Below are 19192 nucleotides of genomic sequence, written 5' to 3'. Positions count from 1 at the left end.
AGTTGCTTTAGGCCTAATGCTGAAAACAGACATGCAAATTGCAAACCCATAAAACATATTTACCTCACCACACCATAAATCCTTCTTTGCCTGCCAACATTTTAAACCACCTTTATTGATTATACAGTTTTAGTTAGTCAACTAGACTTCTGTCTGATAGTACCCTAAGCTCCTTTTCTTTAGAAACATTTTAGGTTTTATCCCAAGCATTGGGCATATAGGGGCGATTCAGTGGGAAGGTCAACCTAAGCATGTACAAATAAAGTTAGGCATTTCCAAATGAAACCACGTTCATAATTATCCTTAAGGTCTATATTTATTTATTTATTTGACCAGTTTAACTAGGAAATTGCATGAATTTTGACCATTACAGGGTAGGAGGCCAAGTCTCAAAAAAAGTTTTTTAGACATTCATATTTTATGGCTTTCAGAAAGGGCTCACAGAGCTTGTTCGTCCACTCACAGCTGTCTCCCAGTGTTAGTTATGAAGATGAGGTGTTAATGAAGCAATACAGAACAAATGTAAGAGTCTTGAGTTTTGTTTGCATGTTCTACTGTCTTGTAAATATATGGGGGGTGACTGGGACATGCAATGTAAGATCCATAACGTTTTTTTAGGATACGTTTTTGTAAAACATGCACCTTACATCTTTAAACTTTCTCTGTAAAGCCAACTTTCAACAAGGTTTTATATGGTCTATAATTGGTTTCTCTTTTAATTGTCAGTATCCTTTTTACGCGTTCTGATATCCGTAACATCCATAACGGTTGTGGATGTGATGGATATTGGATATCTAGGGCTGGGAATTGCCAGGGACCTCATGATATGATATTATCACGATACGATATTATATTTATATATATTATATTTATTGCGAGTCAATACTGTAATTTTATTGCGATTCCATGGTCCAAACATATTGCTCACCATATGTCTGCTGCAGAGGGACAAGAGAGAGCCATGAGAAAACGAGTTTTGATGTAAATAAAAGTACTGAAAACAAATTGGCTCCCTATTTAAAAAAGAAGATGGAGAACAAGCTATGATGGAAAAACATTGACGTTTTGGTGCAGGTACAGCCAACTAGCGCAAAAGTAATATTGTGATAGTCAAAACGATATATCGTCAAAAATATTATCTCAATATGTAACTGCATCGATTTTTCCCCATCACTATTGATATATCTTAGCTTCAGAAGCTTGTGCATTCATCAGATTTAGTGTGCTGGTTCTGAGAAGTATTCATTAGACTTTTCCTGAAACAATTGTTGATATCTTGAAAATGTATGCTGAAATGCATCTCTCATATCTTGCCAAATACAGTGGGGGAAAAAAGTATTTAGTCAGCCACCAATTGTGCAAGTTCTCCCACTTAAAAAGATGAGAGAGGCCTGTAATTTTCATCATAGGTACACGTCAACTATGACAGACAAAATGAGAAAAAAATATCCAGAAAATCACATTGTAGGATTTTTAATGAATTTATTTGCAAATTATGGTGGAAAATAAGTATTTGGTCAATAACAAAAGTTTCTCAATACTTTGTTATATACCCTTTGTTGGCAATGAGACAGGTCAAACGTTTTCTGTAAGTCTTCACAAGGTTTTCACACACTGTTGCTGGTATTTTGGCCCATTCCTCCATGCAGATCTCCTCTAGAGCAGTGATGTTTTGGGGCTGTCGCTGGGCAACATGGACTTTCAACTCCCTCCAAAGATTTTCTATGGGGTTGAGATCTGGAGACTGGCTAGGCCACTCCAGGACCTTGAAATGCTTCTTACGAAGCCACTCCTTCGTTGCCCGGGCGGTGTGTTTGGGATCATTGTCATGCTGAAAGACCCAGCCACGTTTCATCTTCAATGCCCTTGCTGATGGAAGGAGGTTTTCATTCAAAATCTCACGATACATGGCCCCATTCATTCTTTCCTTTACACGGATCAGAAGTCCTGGTCCCTTTGCAGAAAAACAGCCCCAAAGCATGATGTTTCCACCCCCATGCTTCACAGTAGGTATGGTGTTCTTTGGATGCAACTCAGCATTCTTTGTCCTCCAAACACGACGAGTTGAGTTTTTACCAAAAAGTTCTATTTTGGTTTCATCTGACATTCTCCCAATCCTCTTCTGGATCATCCAAATGCACTCTAGCAAACTTTAGACGGGCCTGGACATGTACTGGCTTAAGCAGGGGGACACGTCTGGCACTGCAGGATTTGAGTCCCTGGCGGCGTAGTGTGTTACTGATGGTAGGCTTTGTTACTTTGGTCCCAGCTCTCTGCAGGTCATTCACTAGGTCCCCCCGTGTGGTTCTGGGATTTTTGCTCACCGTTCTTGTGATCATTTTGACCCCACGGGGTGAGATCTTGCGTGGAGCCCCAGATCGAGGGAGATTATCAGTGGTCTTGTATGTCTTCCATTTCCTAATCATTGCTCCCACAGTTGATTTCTTCAAACCAAGCTGCTTACCTATTGCAGATTCAGTCTTCCCAGCCTGGTGCAGGTCTACAATTTTGTTTCTGGTGTCCTTTCACAGCTCTTTGGTCTTGGCCATAGTGGAGTTTGGAGTGTGACTGTTTGAGGTTGTGGACAGGTGTCTTTTATACTGATAACAAGTTCAAACAGGTGCCATTAATACAGGTAATGAGTGGAGGACAGAGGAGCCTCTTAAAGAAGAAGTTACAGGTCTGTGAGAGCCAGAAATCTTGCTTGTTTGTAGGTGACCAAATACTTATTTTCCACCATAATTTGCAAATAAATTCATTAAAAATCCTACAATGTGATTTTCTGGATTTTTTTTCTCAATTTGTCTGTCATAGTTGACGTGTACCTATGATGAAAATTACAGGCCTCTCTCATCTTTTTAAGTCTACAAAAATCACAATTTCTTATTGTGCATCTTGTGTATTTTGTGCATTTCCACAAATATAATACTGAACTGAAAGGAAGGTTAAGCAGGTATTACTTAATAATAACTTTCAAGTCTTTAATAGATCATTATGGCACAAAGCATGTATTAACCAATAGCAGAGAGCACTTATGGAGAGCAGGGATTACCCTAGAGAACCAGGAGGCTGGGGAGGACGTGGACCAGTTTTCAGTGTAATTGCATAAACGTGCAGCATGGTCGGAGCTGCCTGTAGCGGGTAGAGAGAGATTCCTAACGGGTTTAAATCAGGCCCAACTCAGCCAATCCCCTCATCTCAGTCTCAGCCAGCTCTGTAATCCAATCTGAGGATCCTTTTCATTCGTCTGAGAACCAGGAGAGAAGGGGAGGAGAGGGGGAGAGTAAGAGAGAGATGGGGGAAGGTGAGAGAAGGGGATGGGGCGAGTAATACAAAGGGAGAGGGAGAGAGAGAGGGGGCAGAAAGAGTGATGTCTTTCATTAGAGAAAGGAGGACGGGGGGCCAATGATGATCAATGTGACGACCAGGAGAGAGCTGGAAGAGAGGCTCGTCATCATGTCACTCAGTATGAGAGCAGCAGAGTGCTATCAAGACAATGACCTCAACCGGGAAACCTGTGGACTGACGGGGCTGCAGTGCAGAGCTTCCAGTACAGACGGGGTTAGAGGCTATAGGACCAGGCAGTGCAGAGCTTCCAGTACAGACGGGGTTAGAGGCTATAGGACCAGGCAGTGCAGAGCTTCCAGTACAGACTGGGTTAGAGGCTATAGGAGAAGGCAGTGCAGAGCTTCCAGTACAGACTGGGTTAGAGGCTATAGGAGAAGGCAGTGCAGAGCTTCCAGTACAGACTGGGTTAGAGGCTATAGGAGAAGGCAGTGAAGAGCTTCCAGTACAGACTGGGTTAGAGGCTATAGGAGAAGGCAGTGCAGAGCTTCCAGTACAGACTGGGTTAGAGGCTATAGGAGAAGGCAGTGAAGAGCTTCCAGTACAGACTGGGTTAGAGGCTATAGGAGAAGGCATTGAAGAGCTTCCAGTACAGACTGGGTTAGAGGCTATAGGAGAAGGCAGTGAAGAGCTTCCAGTACAGACTGGGTTAGAGGCTATAGGAGAAGGCATTGAAGAGCTTCCAGTACAGACTGGGTTAGAGGCTATAGGAGAAGGCAGTGAAGAGCTTCCAGTACAGACTGAGTTAGAGGCTATAGGAGAAGGCAGTGCAGAGCTTCCAGTACAGACTGGATTAGAGGTTTTAGAAGCAGGCAGAGCACAAGAGGGAGAGTATGTGGATGGTGCGACACAGAGGCCCATAAGACAGAGGCTCAGCACGGTTCCCACAGCCAGCTGTGCTCTCCGCTCCACCCCCCTTCCCCTCTTCGACCCCCTGCTGGCTGGGTGGCGTGTCTCAGCTCACCTAGGCCTAACGAGCCCTGACAGCAGGGCCCACTGCCAGGGTACCATGTCATGCCATGCCAAGAGGAGGGCATGTGAGCAGTGTGGAACTAATAGACACATTTTGTGTGTGTATGTGTGTTTGTCAGGGTTTCGGTTAGTCGGTAATAGCTGGCTTTTGGCCAATAAAAAAATACAAAAGTCAATAAATAAAATTGCCGCCGGCCAATTGTCCGGGAAAAGAATACAAAATCTCATTGCGAAAATGTTTTAGCCTATTCATTGATGGAAATACCAGTTGAAGTAAATACATTTGACTGGTCATGCTCATCGGTCTATAGGTTCATTTGCTTAATTTAGTGGTATTAAAATTGGTGAGTTTGTACAGTATATTCGTTATGCATCTTATTTATTACATGCGTACAGCATACAGATACAGAGTCTTTGAGCGGGAAATCTGTCAGACAGCGCGAGCTGCTGCTACATCAGCGTGTCACACACCACTTTGCAATGACCTGGAGGCAGCATACATTTTTAAAACATATACTTAATTGTTTGAAACCTGAACCTTTTACTACATATTATGAGGCATGTCTTACCTTGTAGGCTAGCCAAAATCAGACCATATCCGTGGAGGCAATTATTTTATATCAACTTTGTTTCATTTTCCAGTAGCCAAAGGCACAATCCTAGTCATATTAGCAATACATGCTAGTTGTTGCATTTTAAATCTCCCCTCTTTCTACATTTCCAACAGATATTTTCATCTCTGTCACTTGAAACTGTGTGCATGTGCGGTGCCCTTTTGACAAGTGTTTTCCCGCTTATTGCATTATTGAACGAACCTTCGCGAGTAGTACTGCCTTGTGCTCATTGCTGCCCTTATAATGTGAAGAAATAATAGTTTATCAACATTTTAAGCTAAACGTTCTGATCTGTTGCATTAAACTCATTGCTTTTTTATGGGGGGGTTTATGTCGCCTAGGCCTACTGGTTGTATGAATTTGGAATCAATCGTTCCACAACTGTCCCAGAGTCTGTTTGGAATAGGCCATGTATTTCTCAACAAGCTGACCAATAGAATGGGTCAACTTTTCTACTATGGGGGATAGTAGATTGACATAGGCTTGTGATTTTGCTGTTCGTTACGCATCTTGTTGGCTGTGGAAAAGTAAATGTGGACAATTATTGGAACATCTTCAAAAGTGTGCATCAGAATTTGGTAAGAAGGACTGCACATTGTTGAATCCTCGATTTGCATGTTCTGTTAATATGAATTACAATAATCTAAATGTGATTTCTGTCATTCTGTGCACCGTGGGTGGACGCCCTAATCAGAATATGCACCCAATGCATATGGGTCCGGTAAATTTCTCAAATGTCCTGTAAATTAAAATGCCGCCAGTCAAATGTCCAGCGCCACATTTTCCTAACGGAAACCCTGGTGTGTCTGTTTGTGTGACAGGAGACAGGTAGTCCCCAGGGTCCACTCTTTCTCAACTTCATTACATGAACTACTCTGTCATCCTTTGATCTCTACTAGGTATCCTACAGCAACCATGTCTGATGGGACACCAGAGTTGTAGTTCAGTCTAAAAAAGTATATTCTGGAGGCTTCAAGCACACCACTACTCCCCGTACAGGGATACAGACACTCATTTTTAACCAATTTGAAACATCTGCTATTGAGCCACCCATCAACCCCTGCAGATAGCCTAGAAGCCAGCTAAGTTTCTCTGGGTCTTTCTCAACACAGGGATGAAGAACTCCTGTCCTTGAGGGCCACAAAGTCAGCTACCTTTCCTTATTGCCTTTGAATGAGTGCTACATTTACACTTTGCCTGGGAGCAACACAAATCTGGATGTGGTCCTGGAGGACTGGGGTCTGTTGATGTGCCTCTGTCTGAACTCCTGTTCAAACACTGGGCCGAAAGCTAGAGTCTACACAGACCAGCAGAACAGAAGGATGAGACATGCAGAGCCAGAGCTGAACACGGCAGCAGCACGAAAGGCGGCTTCCATTTTTATTACAGCAACATAATGCTCAGAGCATGGTGAACAGCAGCCAAATACACTGTGCTGGGGGCAAAGAGAGGGATCATCTGTTCAAAGGAGAGGGGGGGAGCGAGAGCAATAGAGGGAAATAAAAAGAGGAAGCGAGTGACAGAGAGAAAAACAGAGACAAATATCCTCCATACATAAAAATCCATGGACTTTTAAATTACATTTAGTCAGGCTGAGTGTGCTGATGCCCAGATAGAGTAATCCCCATCGTCGTCATCATCATCATAATAAATGTCCTTGGATATGTCTGGCTGGGATGTGACGAGTCCACAATCCCCTGTTGAGGGGCTGATGTGTAATTGTGTATCTCTAATATGCAGATGGTTTAGCTAGCAGAATGTGTGTAGGTCACGAATCAACACATCTGACATAAATCACTCCAATTTGAAAAATAAAGATGAAGCCCTACAAACTATCAAAATGTTGGTTGTTCAAAGCACAGGGGGAGGGGACGACGACCCTACGTAGGTGGAATCAGGTGTTAGCCTGGAAGTAAACAGTATGACTTACATAAACAGGACGGACCATATCCAAAACTGTCTTGATAAAGGTTTGTTGATTTGGCCTAAGTCTGCGTATTCTTGCTGTGCAGGCCACAGTAGTAGAATGGTGTGCACTAGCTTGTGGCTTCCCAGTCTAGGAGAAATACAGAGAGCCGGGTTTAGCCATGCTCTAGTTCACAGAGGAACAGACAGACAGGTGCACTCAGGTGTACAGCTGCTGCTGCAAGCTGCAGGCTTAAGTGTGGGTATGACGGGCTCTTATAGATTGAAGCTCTTATAGATTGATATACTACAAATGTAAAAAAAAAAAAAATGTTTTATTCGACATTCATATGAATACAAATGTAAGTGTAGGCCTAGGCTATTTCAGTGCTGGCTTACAGTGACTGAACTGGAAAGCGTCCCTATACTCACTGTTGCACCACACTGCTCCCAAACTGCACTTCCCTAAGAAAGACAGATGAGCGGTTGGGTTCAGACCTGCTAAAATCACTACATTTCCCCATGCAGTTGAGACCCGGAGACGAGTCGAATGTGATGATCCAACAGTATTCAGTTCCACTTATCCCACAGTACCATGTTGAACGGCTTTTTCAAAGGTCAACGTTTTTACTACAGCTCTACAGCTTCTCTCTTTTGCTCTCTCTCTCTCTCTCCCTCCCTCTCCTCCCAGCGCAGCAATTTCTTAATTTAAGTGACGTTTGCTTTTATAACCCATAAATGTCTCTGAGCGCTCCCATTTCTCTTTCTCGGTAATAGTCTGTTAAAGATAAGGATCTCACTACCAGCTGTAATAGGAAGGTATTTTATGTTGTTCTTGGTTCTCGCCGATTCTCTTTGAATTTCTAAAGCCTGTCCTTGAATAAGAGGAAGACCAAAGACTGCAAATTAACAATGTATCATCTGATTCTCATTATGTTCTTTTGTTTTTCATGAATAACTTCCCTTTAGGGGCCACATTGTGGTGTTTTGTAATATTAGTTTGTGGAAGCCGTTTGATCAGACACAGCCAACATATCTCAACACTAGGCTGGTTCAATACAATGAAGACAGGAAAGACGTCTTCAAATCAAATCAAATGTTATTTGTCACATGCGCCGAATACAACAGGTGTAGACGTTACAGTGAAATGCTTACTTACTTATTAATGCAAATAGTCTCATATGTATATACTGTATTCTACTGTATCTTAGTCCATGCCGCTCTATCATTGCTCGTCCACATATGTACAGTACCAGTCAAAAGTTTGGACACACCTACTCATTCCATGGTTTTTCTTTATTTTTACTATTTTATACATTGTAGAATAATAGTGAAGACATCAAAACTATGAAATAACACATATGGAATCATGTAGTATCATGTGGATGGCAGGAAGCTTGGCCCCAGTGATGAACTGGGCAGTACGCACTACCTTCTGTAGTGCCTTGCGGTCGGAGGCCGAGCAGTTGCCATACCAGGCAGTGATGCAACCAATCAGGATGCTCTCGATGGTGCAGCTGTAGAACTTTGAGGATCTGAGGACCCATGCCAAATCTAATAGGCTTTGTCGTGCCCTCTTCACGACTGTCTTGGTGTGTTTGGACCATGATAGTTTGTTGGTGATGTGGACACAAAGGAACTTGAAGCTCTCAACCTAGTCCACTACAGCCCCGTCGATGACAATGGGGGCGTGCTCGGTCCTCTTTTGCCTGTAGTCCACAATCATCTCCTTTGTCTTGATCATGTTGAGGGAGAGGTTGTTATACTGGCACCACACTGCCAGGTCTCTGACCTCCTCCCTATAGGCTGTCTCATCGTTGTCGGTGATCAAGCCTACCACTGTTGTGTCGTCGGCAAACTTAATGATGGTGTTGGAGTCGTGCCTGGCCAGTCATGGGTGAACAGGGAGTACAGGAGGGGACTGAGCACGCACCCCTAAGGGGCCCCCGTGTTGAGGATCAGCGTGGCAGATGTGTTGTTACTTACCACCTGGGGGCGGTCCGTCAGGTAGAGGGAGGTGTTTAGTCCCAGGGTCCTTAGCTTAGTGATGAGCTTTGAGGGCACTATGGTGTTGAACGCTGAGCTGTAGTCAATGAATAGCATTCTCACATAGGTGTTCCTTTTGTCCAGGTTGGAAAGGGCAGTGTGGAGCGCAAGAGAGACTGCATCATCTGTGGATCTGTTGGGGCGGTATGCGAACTGGAGTGGGTCTAGGGTTTCTGGGATAATGGTGTTGATGTGAGCCATGACCAGCCTTTCAAAGCACTTCATGGCTTCAGACTTGAGTGCTACGGGTCTGTAGTCATTTAGGCAGGTTACCTTAGTGTTCTTGGGCACAGGGACTATGGTGGTCTGCTTGAAACATGTTGGTATTACAGACTCAGTCAGAGACAGGTTGAAAATGTCAGTGAAGACACTTGCCAGTTGGTCAGCTCATGCTCGGAGTACACGTCCTGGTAATCCGTCTGAATGTTGACCTGTTTAAAGGTCTTACTAACATCGGCTACGGAGAGCGTGACCATACAGTCGTCCGGAACAGCTGACGCTCTCATGCAAGCTTCAGTGTTGCTTGCCTCAAAGCGAGCATAGAAGTAATTTACCTTGTCTGGTAGGCTCGTGTCACTGGGCAGCTCACGGCTGCGCTTCCCTTTGTAGTCTGTAATAGTTTGCAAGCCCTGCCACATCTAACGAGCGTCGGAGCCGGTGTATGCAGACTGACGACTGTTTTTTTTGCTGTTTAGTGTCCCTGTCTATCTGTCAGTGCCTGCCTGGTTAGCACTGGTCTGTAGAGGCTGTTGGTGTTATGACAGCTCCCATGGTGCTCTCTGGACTTGGGGTCACGCTTCTGACTTCCTGTGTGCAGGGGTCCCCTTGTGTTGCTGCCACAGTCTCCTCCTCCCCTCCTCCGATGGATCCCTTCTTCCCTCCAGGGTCAAGTCTTTCCCAGCAGCTGGTTCACGGCAGTCAGGAGTCACATGGTTGACACTGGGCCAAGAGACCACAGTGCAAACTGACACCACGGCTTTGTTTACACAGGCAGAACAATGTGGATGTTTTTTTCCACTAATTGGTCTTTTGACCAATCACATCTGATCTGATTGGTCAAAAAAAATTAAATGAATTGGGCTGCCTAAACACAGCCCACTAGTATCAGAAGACAGACCAGAAGAGGCTGGCTGACACATTGGCTGCTATAGGGCCAGGCCAATCCAGTGTTGGCACAGCTGTGGTCTAAAACACAAGCATACACACTTTCATTAGACCTCTATTGTAATATTGAAGAGGCACAGAACTGAAAAGAGGCGAGCTTATTAGACATATTTCTACATCTATTATCTCAACAGAAACAGAAGGATACTAAGTGATTTAATAGCTTTGCTTGACACAGAAAAACACACAGTTTGATCCCAGTTTAAGTGTGGGGGAGTGTTCTCGGCTTCGCTGCCTCATTTGCCTTCTTCCTTAAATGACAAAGATCCTTTAGTAGGAGTGAAAGCATTGCTGCCAAGAGGCAAATCAATTCTAAAGCTGGGGACATTTGTTTGCATGCCAGCCAGCCGCCAGCTCCTCTGTGATCAATCTCACTGTGCCTTGTGCTGATTTTACAACCCAGCCAATGCCATTTCCCTCAACAATAGAAACGGACAGAGTTCCAGCTTGTTTGAGGAACAGAATGTCTGTATCATTGTACAGTGCTGTTAAAACCGCTGCCAAACCAAAATAAATTGACCTTGAACTCTGTCTTATATAGTGCTCTAGGGGAGCAGGGGGGAAGGAGGATTCTCTCCATCTCTGTCTCCCACTCAGAGTCACAGCATTCCCATGCTTTCTTTATACCGGGGACCAAAAATCAAGACCAATCGTTTTTCATGACTATGTGGCCTGACCAGTTATAGCTTCTAACAGATGGCTAATCCGACTATACTTTGAGGGTGAAAGCAGCAGTATCCCCTTAAAAGGTGGTAATCCATGATGTAAAGGGAGCTTACTGTTATTACACTGTGAGGCTGAACAAGTATAAGCCATTCAAATTGCCACCGTGACTGTGGAGAAATGATTTTCCACGCAACAAAATATAAACGCAACGTGAAGTGTTGGTCCGATGTTTCATGAGCTGAAATAAAAGATCCCAGAAATGTTCCATATGCACAAAAAGCTTATTTCTCTCAAATTGTGCACAAATTTGTTCACATCCCTGTTAGTGACTATTTCTCCTTTGCCAAGATAATCCATCCACCTGACAGGTGTGGCATATCAAGAAGCTGATTAACCAGCAGGATCATTACACAGGTGCACCTTTTGCTGGGGCCAATAAAAGGCCACTCTAAAATGTGCAGTTGTGTCACACAACACAATGCCACAGATGTCTCAAGTTTTGAGGGAGCGTGCAATTGGCATGCTGACTGCAGGAATGTCCACCAGAGTTTTTGCCAAATAATTGAATGTTCATTTCTCTACCATAAGCCGCCTCCAACGTAGTTTTAGAGAATTTGGCAGTACGTCCAACCGGCCTCACAACCGCAGACCATGTGTAACCACGCCAGCCCAGGACCTCCACATCAGGCTTCTTCACCTGCAGGATCGTCTGAGACCAGCCACCCGGACAGCTGATGAAACTGTGGGTTTGCACAACCGAAGAATTTCTGCCCAAACTGTCAGAAACAGTCTCAGGGTCTTGACCCGATTGCAGTTCGGCATCGTAACCGATTTCAGTGTACAAATGCTCACCTTCGATGACTACTGGCACGCTGGCGAAGTGTGCTCTTCACGGATTAATCCCGGTTTCAACTGTACCGGGCAGATTACAGATAGCGTATATTTCTATTGACTGACTTCCTTATATGAACAGTAACTCAGTAAAATCTTTGATATTGTTGCATGTCGCGTTTATATTTTTGTTCAGTGTGAATTGGCACACTGAGCAGTTGTCACACATCTGAAGGCAGAATGCCTGCAGATAGGAATGGATTATTGCAGGTGTGTGCGTCTGCGTGCGTGCTGTGTGTGTCCCCGTGTGTGTGTGACAGGATTGAGCTGGGCTTGCATCATCCATCCACTCAGAGAGAGATGTTTATGGGAGCGAGGCGCTACAGGAGAAACATCCTGTGTAGCCTGTGATGATGGTGTGTTGACAGTATGACAGCCCAGTGGAGATCAAGGTAGTTTGGAATCACCGTCTGTCCGCTTCCACACAGCCAGGCATCCATCCAGCTAACAAGGCTTCCAGCAAACAGTGACAAGCCTATCCTATCTCCTGAAAAATGCTTCTCACCAAGTTTCCTTCCAGCTTGACCCACTTAACTATAGCCTGGTTCCAGATTTGTTTGTGCGTTTGGCTTTACAGTGACCATTCGTGAGTTGGCAAGACAGCACAAACAGATCTGGGTCCATCAGGCTACCATTTAACATGGTAAGCAGGAATGCACTATATGGGCAAATAATCTAATTGCGATTTTTTAACCATATATCTAAACACTTGGATGAACTGTTGTAATCATATAAATAAAATTAATATTCTGAGTATATGTTTGGTACGACAACTAATGACAAAGCCATGTACAGTAGAAGTTGTTGTGACAGGGTAGGAACCAAAGTGTTTTGTCAGTGTGTGACAGGGTAGGAACCAAAGTGCTTGATCAAAATCAGACACTGTAGGAACCAAAGTGTTTGGTCAGAGTGTGACAGGGTAGGAAGCAAAGTGTTTGTGTCACGAGAATTGTGTTCTCTCAATGGTTGCAAGCTTTGAATAATTCCCAGAGGGTGTAAGGCTCTGGTTTATTAATGAATTAAACAAAGTCCCGTTCTGCGATAGGTCAGTCTTTTTATTCATGAGAGCTCTGGCGCTAAAAACACAAAGGCTTTTTATATACCTTCATACAAAGGAACTTTGCTCCGCCCACCTTTAGGCCGCCTGTGACTTTCCACAGTATAGCTTTCAGCAGTTTCTAGGTCCCACCTTACTATGGAATGTTCGCCTCCAACAGTTTCTACCCATCTTCCCTGTTAGTGGTTTTATTGTCTTATAACTCTAAACACAGTTTACACATTTATACAGTATCGGGGTGGAAACACTTTAGACATTACTTTACACATACAAGTGATTCTATCAGTTTGATCAGAGTGGGACAGGGTAGGAAGCAAAGTGTTTGGTCAGAGTTTCTCAGGGGACCGTTATTACATTTGAATGTTACATTTATGGCATTTGCGATATGAATATTGCACATGTCAATATTGCAATTTCAATTAATTGCGCAGCACTAATGGTAAGCATCAGTTCATTTCACTATTAGCCTACACATCGTTCATTTAAGAAAGAGATTGAGTACATAGGAGCCTATCAGACCCCAATGATGTTGACGAGTCCCACATTTCAGATTTCACCCAAGCCATTTGAGGACATGTGAAAACCTCGGTGGCTCTGGGAAAACAGCCATTTAATCCCAAACAGATCTGAGGCAGCGGTGGGAAAAGTAGCATTGTGTAGCCTGTTGGGATGAGAGCAACAGTTAGGAGGATGGTAGGGTAAAAATAGAACGGGAATGAAGGGGCCAAGGGGTTAGAGGTCAGGGGTCATAGTGTTAAGAGAGACAGGAGAGTCCCAATGGCTGTCAGAACCATGTAGGCTAGTCAATAAAAAAAACACCCTAGTAAACCTTTGGAAGCCTTCAACTTTTTTTTCAAGCCGAGAAAAAACTAAAAGAAGAGAACAAACCGACCCTGTGTGAAAAGAGAAATCATCCAAGTTTTACTGCCAGGGCTCCAAGTACACAGAAGAAAGGATGTAAAAACAGCTACAGTCAGTGGATGCTTGGCCAAAAATCCCCCCCCGGTTCTCTTTCCTCTCCACCTGACCATCCTCCCCTTTTCCCTTTCTCAGAATGCCCCTGAGTGTTAGTCTTTGATCTGGAAGAGCTGGCCACAACTTGTGACGCACAGAGCATTATTGGCTCTATAGTACATCATACTCCCTGTAACTTTCCGTCCTCAGTCTAACTCTCCGACACTGACGCAGGCAGAGCTCATAAACACAGTACTCATAAACACAGTACTCATAAACAGTGTCCGGTGGTCGAGGATGGAGGAACCGAAAGAAAGACGGCACAGCAGAGGTGTGGAGTGATGAGGATCGTATTGAGGACTAAGGCTACTCTTGAATTATTATTGAAATGTGGTGTGCTTTCTGGCGCCACGTGACTGCTTTAGCTTCACCCAAGTGGGTACTTCATTTTGGTAATAGTGAAGGAGTAGCTAGCTACACCTACTCCGGAGTCCTACTGCAGTGGCTGAGCTCAAACTTCATCCGAGTCCTACTATGGAGAAGCCACACAGACGGGAGGGACAGCGAGACACCTTGATGACACAGACCAGCTTTGCTTGCTCTCCCCCTTATGACCACTTTCCTCCAATGACCGCTCAAGCCATGAACTTTCCTGACCCTCTCATGACCTTCCATGAATTATGTTGTTTTTCTAAATTGCTTGTCTTTTTTTGTTGCTTTAAATCGCTTTAAGATAATATTTTTTATGAATAGCAGTATAAAAGTTGAATAAATTATTTAGTATTATTCTAAACAGAGCCTCGCACAGTCACAATGTTGTTAACCCTCAGTGGCAGAGCTATCTCTCTCACCCACTCCCTTTCTCAACACTCAGTGTGTAACTCTGACCCCAGTACCACCCCAACTCCATTAACATAACTCTGTCAAAGCTTCTGCTGCAGATACATGTTGATGACCAAAACCGGTCAGTTTTGGAAGCCGTTTTTTGGTTTGCCATAACGCAACAATGCATAAATGATTGATCATATCATATTGATGTGGTTCTTGAGACGCTCAACTTTTCTCCAGGCATTGTAAATACTCTATGCAGATTGCAGAACTATGTTTCTGGAACACACCTCCTAACCACCTGGCACGTGGTCTGAGTTGCCTAGCCTAAGGACAGCACTGGTATTAGAAGCAGCTAGTGAAGGTGATATGTAAGGTCTAAATATATTATGTGGCCATGAAAAGTGACCTAACAAGTTAGAAATAATACATTGTACTTGAGAGAAAAAACGAATTCAAACAAAATCCTTCAAACCGTTTCTTAAAAGCCTACTTTATACTTAGCGACTTGGTCTAAGGCTCCTTAAGTCGTTTTGTCCTCAGTTTAACAGGGACACTACATGGATTCATGGATGGTACCACTGCCGCTACCCTTCACGATGATAAAGGTCCAACCATTACTACTCTCAGTTATGCAGATAACTGCAGTATTCCACTACGTGAAATCAGGCTCCTGCAATATAGGGGAGAGCAATAGGTGTGCTCCTTCCACATAAAATTGGAAACACACGTTGCACACGTTGACTAAAAGAGCAAAAGGAAATGTCTCCTTAATTCATCAACACTGAACACAAAGTGTGTGCACTGCCTCTTTCGATCTCTCTCTCTCAGCAGCATGTGCTTCCAATGCTCTCGCTCTTCCCCTAAACCTCTAGGCCGACGTCTGGTTTCAGTTAGCGCTCACAAAAATGACCTGCTACAGTAGCAGCTAGTTAAGCACCTGTCAAAACAACTGGGCCTTCCTCCTCCTCCAGATGGCCTTGACTAGACAGGCTCTCATTCATTCATTCTCTACTGTACAGTTGAGCAATTCACTCATCTGGGACACGGACCTAGTTCCAATTCTAAGCCACAGACCTTGAATGGCCCACTCCTCAGGAAAAAGGAGAACTTGTACGCACCCTTTGGCCCCTATTTTAAAGGGGATATGTATCCGTCAGTACTCCTTTTAATGTCAGCGTATTTCCCTACGACTCAAAGCATCTGCATGTTTAATCCACACAGACACCATTATGAGTAGACTAGACCCTGGCCAGATCATTACTGTACCTACAGACAGACCGTTGATATGGCCTACGAGACTGCAGATCGTGACTATCCGGGAGATACATGGCCACGGGCAACCAGGGACACAATGAAACACTCCATAGAACATTCACTTGTTGTGAAAATCCATCCATTCACAAGTAAGGACCGGGGGAGCCGGGCCTGTCGGCAGGCAGGCAATAATTAGCCTGAGAGACTGGCACGGATACAGCAGTATTCTTTTCAGGCCCATCACAATAAATCCCTAGCCTAGCCCCGAGAGAAAGAATAAGAAATGGGCTGTTGTGCAAGAAAACAAGCATCTCCCGTGAGATTATATAGCAGGCATGTGTGTGCGCTGTCAGCAGATCCAGAGCTTCACACAACATCTTTTAAAATGCAGCTGTTCTCCGAAAACATGACAGAACCCCCAAGTGGCTGAAGCTAGGCCAATTTTTTCTGTTCCCTCGTTATCTTGTGATTCTACTACAGATCTGAAATCGCATTAGAACGCTATTATGCTATTAGTTCCATTTGAGCGATTGCTGATTGTTAATTGGTTTAATCTTGCAATACAACTACTATGCAGAAACAGACACACACACAGTCTTTCTACACCCATAGAAAATAACATTCCAGCATTACCCTTCTCATTACTTAACATAGGAGAAAGATAGGTTTTTCTGAACTATCAGGTTCATTCCCCAATCTCATTAAAGGATATAACTCAAAATGTAGGCCTCTGCTCTGCCCCCTCTCAGATTCAACATTCCCTCCTCGTTCCATTTCAATTCCTGTAGATTCCTGATGCCCCAGAGAGTGTGCCATGTTTGTCCTGGCTAAGGATATCATTTTGGATTTCTTTTGATGACAAGTTTTTGGTGATTTTTCCTCTCTGTCTTTCTCTGCCTCTTTCTAACACTCTCCCACACACAATGTCTGTTCTGGAACAGGTTGTGTCATCCAAGTGAATACGAGCCCATTTGCTGCCTGCCACTTGGAACAGTCGTATTCTTGACAAAAAGTAGGCTATGTGAGATATCGCTTTAGACAAATAGGCTATACTAGGCTAAATACAACTAACTTGTGACCCAGTTTCTGTCTGTATGTTTGCTCGGTGTTCCTAATATGACTAATGTCAAACAGTTGCCCCAGAGCAACATAGGGAGGTTATGGGGAGGTGCAGAGGTAGTCTTACTCTGTGTTGTTAGCAAGACAGTCACAGCTGTAACATTCAGTTCTGCAAGAATTTACAATGTTTGTCCCCTCAAGCTAATATCTCACTGCTCAATATCACACAACCCTACACAACATCGCAACCCTGCACAATATTTTTTTATTTTACCTTTATTTAAACTAGGCAAATCAGTTAAGAACAAATTCTTATTTACAATGGACGGCCTACACCGGCCAAACCCGGACGACGCTGGGCCAATTGTGCGCCGCCCTATGGGACTCCCAATCACGGCCGGTTGTGATACAGCCTGGAATCGAACCGGGGGGTCTGTAGTGACGCCTCAAGCACTGAGATGCAGTGACTGCTGCGCCAATGTTTCTCCTCACTAGTTGAACAATAGGTCCATGTTGATGTGCATTGTTTCAAAAACGAGGAGAGAGAATAGAGAGAGAGTACAGATAATTGAAGGCAGAAGAGGAAGCCTGACAAAGAGAGCAGAATTAAGTGATTTACAAGCCGGAGGACACACAACTAAATGTGAACACACGTTGCTACTTATTACAGAGAGGAATGTAAACAGTGATAATTAAATTAGCCTATTGGCTGACAGGGCCAGAGGAATTCTCAACAGTTAAACAGTTGCTCTCAGCCTATAAAAGTGAGTTCAACTCAATATAATCCATTCCAATTACTCAGATTATTTTTCTCTTTCTATTTTCATTTTTGATATTTTAAGCATACAGTCATGAGTTTTGTAGTAGCCAATCTTAAGCGAAAAAATGAGTTTTCATTAAAGAGATCACACTGTCATTGATTGTTATTCAAAAGAGGATAATATTTGCATCGTATGTTATTAGCATAGTGCTAGTGATTTAGGCTCCTTCAGTAGTCAGTATAGAACAGGGAGCAGCTGTTACTGCTGTTGAGTGGGAGTCAGTGCTAGGAGTATATACATCGTGGCCCTCACGGCACCCACACAGTGACGGCCTGTATTGTACATCTGCATTAGAGGGTCAACCAGAGTGCAGGAAGAGTCACGGCACAGAGAGAGGAGAGGGGAGCTGGTCCAGCTACATCTGTTGATCTGGCCCTGGCCCACAGTGCCAGGGTGGGTGAGGGACGAGTGTGTGTGTGTGTGTGTGTGTGACTGCCAACTTACCATCTAGGTCTAATCATCCTCCTTCGCTCTCTAACACCACAGCACCGTCACAGGGGGGAGATGAACTATTCTCCTGAATTATGAAATAGACGACGTAGCTCAATGTCACACTAACGGTGGACTGACTCACACATGCACGCACGCGCACCCTCCTACGCACACGCTGTGTGAGCAAGGAATGATGTCATCTTTGGCCATACTTTTGCCTGCCCGCTTGGATATTTTGGAGCAGCCAAATATGCCTGCTATGCACAACTTGCTCTAGACATAGGCCCTAGATCAGATAAAGCATATCATGGCTGGGATCACCTTTTAACTGCTGACTGATCGTCAAGCCCTGTTAAGACCAATAAGACAACCACAGAAATCCACTGGGCCTTTCAGTGCTGTCAGTTACACAGCGACAGGTTCCTTAACTCCAGACATGAAACAATGAATCCTTGGTAATTCAGTTAGAAGCGCAACAGCATGGATGAATGATGGATGGGTGAGAGAGAGACGTGGGGAGAGGAGAGTGAAAGTAGAGGAGAGAGAGAGAGAAGGAGAGGAGAGGGAGAGATAGCGAGAGAGAAAAAAGACAGAGCGAGGGAAAGAGGTAGAATGTTTTTAAAAGCCTTATCAGATCGAGGATGCACACACAGTAATTGCGTTCCACTTGATTTGCTCAGAGGGACCTGATGATAGCCACATATACACCAAACCCGTGGACTAGCTAGCTGCCCGCTGCGTTAAAGAGGGAATAAAAACCTTCCTTTATGCTAATCTCTGTTATCAGTCTCTGCCAAGCAGGCTGGAGAGACTGGGTCTTTCTCTCTCGTGTGATCTCCATCTTCCTCAACAGGTCTAGCAGAGAGCGATGATGAGGTGGCGAAGCCACCAGAAATGGAAAGTTGTGGGATCCATCACATTCACAGAACGGCTCTTTCCAACAGACAAGAACTGATGACCCCGGCTACCGCTCATCAAACATGGAGATGAAATATGCATGATAGCGTGACTGAACAGGCCTATCACATCAGATCAGCTATCTGGAGGGAATGGGAGGGAAGAGGGACAAGATCCATAACCTAAACAGGAAGGAAGAGGGGTCAAATGTTACCACAACAGCTGGAGTCCGTGCCTCAGGGAGCCTCAGGGGCCAAGAAATGTCCCTCTCTCTCCCATAGTAT

General features: G+C 44.2%; 1 protein-coding gene across 2 annotated transcripts in view; it reads right to left on the bottom strand.

Moving 5' to 3' along the window:
* The window catches only part of nck2b (NCK adaptor protein 2b), a 53396-nt gene that overhangs the window by 23511 nt on the left and 10693 nt on the right, over positions 1-19192 (bottom strand). Inside the window, exon 1 of one of the 2 annotated variants that reach the window (XM_041845240.2) lies at positions 3053-3192. The exons of the other annotated variant lie outside the window; for it this stretch is intronic. The gene's annotated coding sequence lies outside the window, so the exon portion shown is untranslated. Of the gene's footprint in view, positions 1-3052; positions 3193-19192 lie in introns of those variants that run through there. 2 annotated transcript variants of the gene reach the window in all.

Source organism: Coregonus clupeaformis, chromosome 24 (genome assembly GCF_020615455.1).
Source record: "Coregonus clupeaformis isolate EN_2021a chromosome 24, ASM2061545v1, whole genome shotgun sequence".
Classification (NCBI taxonomy): Eukaryota; Metazoa; Chordata; class Actinopteri; order Salmoniformes; family Salmonidae; genus Coregonus; species Coregonus clupeaformis.
Note: the sequence above shows the minus strand (reverse complement) of the source record. Positions and strands in the feature narration are given on the sequence as shown.